The sequence below is a fragment of the Haplochromis burtoni genome, unplaced genomic scaffold (genome assembly GCF_018398535.1).
Source record: "Haplochromis burtoni strain Fernald_Lab_line unplaced genomic scaffold, NCSU_Asbu1 Contig_84, whole genome shotgun sequence".
Lineage (NCBI taxonomy): Eukaryota > Metazoa > Chordata > Actinopteri > Cichliformes > Cichlidae > Haplochromis > Haplochromis burtoni.
Window position 1 is genome coordinate 1531354 of NW_024582445.1, and position 6000 is coordinate 1537353.

The window sequence follows — 6000 nt, forward strand, 5'->3', positions numbered from 1 at the left end:
TATAACCTGTAGCTTAATTATATTTAATGCATATATGCGAATGCCCTTGATCTTCTATACTAAATAGAAAGTAAGTGCATCTTTCAGAATGTTAAAATCTACTTTGAAAATAAAGTTTTAAATAACTTTACATTAATTGTATTCCAGGCTTGTATGGCTGGTACATGCAGCTTAAGTAAAGTAAGCTAAAGCTTCCATTGGCTTTATTTTGACAAAAACTGATGTGGCTCAGTGTACTTACGATGCAATGACAAAGCTTAATGTTGATTTATAATTCAAAATGTGTGTTTTTGATGAATATTTGTAACTTAAAGGAGTCGTGTTACGAGATAGTGCGACTGGTAAAAGCACTGGTAAAAGCAGCCTCACACAAAACATAGTAAACATGTAATCCCAATAATATGTCAACTGCTACACTGAAGGAGTTGACATACTAATTGAGAACAGCTGCAAGATACATGAAAAAGTATCTTGCATCAGGAATTGACCGCACCACTGAGTTAACACTGGTAATAATAATGTTTTTCTCATGTTTGATTGCTGCATATCATGAACAGTATTTTTGTATTCTCAGCATGCACCGACCTTTGTTTGTCATATTTTGCAAGCACTTTAACTTCCAGCATTTTTAACCAAGCTCTGGGTTTGCCAGGTTTATTGAAGCCATATGATTGCGGGGGCAATGTGACATTTTTCATTAGTTTTGCCCATAGTCTTCATGGGAAAATATGGAAGAAAAGCTGAGAAGAGTGAAATCAAGTGTTCATTTTATCCTTCCAGAGTGTCAGTGTCAGAGCTGAGCTGTTATTGTGCTACACCCTTCTGGGACTTGAAAGAACATCCTGGTCTAGATCCCACAAATTTCGCTCGTTAACCCACGTAGTTTGGAGGCTCCAAAATCTAAGCATGCACTCACTTCACTTGAAACTGCATTTAATTTTGCACCCACTGGTCTTTCAGGATCATTGTTCCAAATCAAACATCCTCCCACCACCACTTTCTCAAGTTACTGCTTCCCCCTTTGTCTTTGGATGCAAGCAAAACAAAAAGAAAGTGGAAGGCATCTCTCCAAAAATCCACCCAGTCGTCTGCATCGATGAAGGAGGTGCTGAAGGAGAACCTGTAGCACCTTTAGTGGAAAAGCCGAGTTCCTTTACGCCAGAATTTGAATGCTTCTCTGTGCTGCATCAGCTATCACATTCCTGCCTGAATCTCCTCATAACTGGCAGATGTCCACCTGTCCCTGGGGCTGATTTACACGCCAGTACTGGGTTAGTCTGAGGAGGGTGGGTATGTTAAGGGTAGGAGACTGGGGATAAAAACAGGAAGAAACAGAAGAAGAGGAGGAGGTGAAAATGACTTAAAGATAATGAGAGCAGTCTAATTACAGAGCACATATGGCTTTAAAACAGACTTTTCCTGGATAATGTCAGACAAACCCAAACCTTCCCGTGTGGTGCTCAATATAAATATAAATTCACAGCATTTTTGGAGATGGAAACGGTGATGGGGGAAGGGAGTGTGACTAATGATTGGCAAAGGTCTGTCTGCAGGTAGGGAAGAATGAAACATAAAGTGTGTAAAGACTGTAGTGGTGGTGGTGGTGGTGGGGAGAGTTAAACAAGATAGCACTTGCTCACAAAGCTAACTGCCAGGATCAGGTCAGGCTGTGTGTTCGAGGCAGGTTTCATAGTAACAAAAGCTAACTACAGTATTTAACCTAGATTAATATTTGCAGTACATTTTGTGAGAGAGCTGCCACACCCACTCATTTTCCAAAGGTTGCCATGCACAGCCTTTGTTGGGGATCTGCACCGCAGCGAGGCAGCGTGAATGAACAGTAGATGGAAACCTCTGATGAAAGGCTTGGATTCGGGTGGCTGAAACCACAGTAGAGCAAGCGGAATAAAGAGAAGAAGTGCTTAGGCTGTTTGCACTTCTGACATCCGCAATTTTCTTAAAATGTAAATGCAAAACAATCTGTTTAGGGAACGGCTTCGTTTTTTTTTTCCCTAGTAATGCAATAATGTGATTATAGTTATGAAAGAATAATAAACCTTTGTCTTCCTGTTAGAGAGAGGGGGAGCGAGATAGGGGGAGAAAACACCACCCCTATGACTCAACAGCAAACTGAAATTAATATCCAGGGAGGGCGCCCTGAGAGAATTAGCATCATTCCTTCTTTAATCAAAAGCATACAATGACATCAAACTGCAAAGAAATATTGCAAAGAAGTAACACTGAAGCAACCATCAGTTTGAGTGAAGACAAAAGAGAAAAGAAACATTTTTAATGTATCCTCGAGTTTGTCAAGGTACAAACAACTTGCCCTTCACAAATGGCTCATTAATGCATTCGTGGATTACCTGGATTAACCTCATCAAGGTCTTTTTCATGTGCTTTCTGCACCTTTTCCAGTGCGTGAAAGCACATGCTTGTCTTTTTGGCCTCTGTGCCCCCCCATAAAAACCAATCACACTGGAGGCATCTGCTTGCAGTTGCTTCTTTATGGGACAGATGGGATCCTGAGAAGGCAGCTCCTGTGCACAGGGTTTGTTTTGTCACGAGCCTGATCTCTTTCCTGCTGTGATTTTCCACTCCCTGTTCATAAATAATAAATCACATGCACATACCTGGGCACATACACTAGAACACATGAATAGAGGTGTATAAGCACATATCGATGACTCAGTATTTCTCCACAATTACAAACAGATGGATTAGCTCTTAAGATGTATTAAATCTTACTGTTTTAACTCTGCAGATCATGCAGATATCTTTGGTCAGCAATGCTCTCAAGGAGGCTCACTGACACCAGAAAGTGGAACAGCCAAAATCTTCTGCGCATCTTTGGAAATGTTTCCACTATGACTGCAACTGTCAGGAGCCATTACTTTGTGGAATTTTACTGTTTTCAGCACATGTGTCTTCAGCCGTCTTTGTGGATATTTTTATGAAGTATTTTTACTGGAAGTACTTTAAACTATAGAAAGTCTTTCATTGGTGACAATCTGGTATGCAGATTATGTATATAATAGGTACACCTCTAAAAAGGTATGCTGTTTTTTATTTTATTTTATTTTTTTTATTGTTGTACAGTTCTTTTATTATAATAAGAAGACCATGCCAAGAAGACCATGACCTCACTTCCGGCACACCCATGGAGTGGTAAATAGAAAGGATATTAAGGAAGAGGTCTGTTTGGTATTAGGCTGGAAGCTGAGGACAGGAAATGATCCTGAGTTGTTCAGGCGCAGTCTATGCACATACTGCACACTGTTCCCAAGTTCCCAGTGCTCACGCTCACTCCTACGCAAGTCAATGGACACACAGAAGGGTTGACAGGGGTTAAATGAGTGGGGAAGGAACACAAAGATTGCAAAAATTCAGGGGAGAGATTACATAAACATCTTAACATCTTGGCAACTTGACAGTTGCATAGTTTCCCTTTCTTACTAAATCTCTTTCACTGTCTCTCTCTTTGTTTTACAGCAGTTAGTTCCCAAAATATGAAGATCTGCTTATCTTATTATGGTGAAGTTTGTGGAGCTTTTAAATAAAATACAAGACAAAATTAAAATGAGAAAATAAAGTAACAGGAGCTAAATTTCCTTCCAGAACAGAAAACATGTGTTTTCTTTGTCATGGCAGACTATTGGATTTCATAAGAAAAATAATAATCAATGCAAGTATGCAGTTCTTTGTGTGTGAAATTGATAATGTTGGAACCTAAACCTTTGCTAATATTATGCATCAGTCACTTTGCCATTTTACTTTTTCCATGCTAGCAGCAGTACTCCTGGGATACTAATGCTGTTTGTTAACCAGTTCAGATACTGGACAGAGAACAGATAGAAACATAAACACCTCTAAAACTTTCTCCGACGGTTTAGTTAGGAACAGAAACACATGCATGACAATGCACAATATTCTCCAGCTGATGAACCAGAATGCACTCTGTGTCAGTATCAAGCTCATGTTTGCCACACATGAGGCTGTGTGGGGAAAGGCAAATTCACATTCATCCTATGAGCACCAGGCAGCACACAGGGCCTAGAACAGTTTTGTCCTTTTGGGTACGTCATACCTTGGGTACTTCATATGGGTTTTCTGTGTGTGAAAACCCATATGAAGCCCATGCGGCCCATATGAGACTAACCCATTTGGGGTCCATGGCACTTTTGCCCTTTTGGGTTCCCAAGAAAGAATTCTCTTGGCCCCATATAAGAGCAAAACTGCTTTGGGCGCTGTGTGGGCACACTGACCGTGGTACCATGTGGGATAAGTGCAGGTTTGCCCTGCATGGATAGCCCCACAGGTCACCCACACCTATGTGCACAGGCAGCCCACTGTCAGCCGCACAAAGGACCCAAGGGGGCATGTTTAGTCGGCATGACTGTAACCTCCATTTAGCTTTGTTAAGCTGTTGTCACCAGGCTGATTAATATGAAAAAAAAATGGGCATAAATAGTTTTCATGTATGTTTAGTAGATCAACACTGCATGTAGTGACTCACTGGTAGTAATGATTTTGCTTGTATTGTTGTGGGAAGCAGATTGCTGTGACTCTGGCAGTCTGGGCTAATGATTATAAAGCATTTTATAAGTTCAGAACATACAAACAGGAGTAGATTTAAACAGATGTCCCCTGTCTCTGTTCCAAGAGAGTTGCAAAAGCCTTTGAATGTTATCATTAAAAATTATTCTGTTCCTCCAATACCAGATTTGGGTCCTTAATCCATTTTAATACTGTTTTAAGTATGATTCCCTGTTTAATTTACTTAAATTGGGAAACAACTTGAAACCATACGTGAGCACAAATATTGATTCAAAAGGACTGACATTCCTCTTAAACAATGGTCCCATCGGTGTTGCTGTAAACATCTGAATAACATTACAAAGACTATGTAACAGGCCACACTGTTCTTTTATAAACCAGCCTTACTTTGCATATTTAAGAATAGCTCTTTGTGTGCATACAAGTATGTACTACGTGGAAACTATGTGACTGACAAACCACCACAGCCAGGCTTAGAGTGCTCTATACACAGGCTATATGGGTAGAAGTCTGCGGAGGATCACTGTGAGACCAGTGAGAGCAACATCTAGTAGGAGAGGAAAAGCTGCAGTCCAAGATAATGAATAATTATTTCCACCTCCGTCCACCTCTGCAAGCAGCACCCCTCCTAGCAACACCAAAACTCCCCATCTGTTTGCACATGAGACATAATGATGGGCTTTCATGTGCAGAGAACTGTAAAAGATGCTAAGTATATACCTCAAAATAAGCATGAACAATGCAGCACTGTGTGTATGGCTTCCTTTAGAGAATCATTAAAAACTTGATCAATGCCATACAGCCAGTGAAACGCTGGTTTCTGATTTAAGAAGTAGAGTAAAAACACTGAAGCACAGTTCATATTCTGCTCCACATGTGTATGTGTATATAACAACCAACAACAACAAAAAAATATTAAACACTGTTACACAAAGTCCAGACAGAGATGAAAGCCGGTTTCTTTGTATTTCTCACAGATGAAGCACAGCTGTCTTGTTAAAGCTTAGAAAATCGTGACGAATTCAACATTGATTTAAAATGTATTCAGACTTTCCTTTGCAAAACTTTGCATTTAACACTTTCATACGATACATCAAGCTCTTGTAGTAGCTCAGTTGGATGTCACTTTAATGAAAAGCCAAGATAGAACAATTGCAGCCAGTGCGTTTTAAAGACACGGCTGTTTATACAGAACAGCAGAGGTTTTGGAGCATACCCATGGCCACCAACACTTACACACTATCAAATTTGAGGCTGACACTAAAAACAGCTAAAGTAGTCATTATGGCTTGATAAAGGCATTAATCCCAGAGCAGGCTGGAGCCAGTTTGCTTGTCTTTCCTGCACGCACACGGACACACACACGCACACACACACACACATGCACGCAGAGGAACGCACACAGACAGTTACACAGATGCAGAGAAAAGGAGAGACCTGATA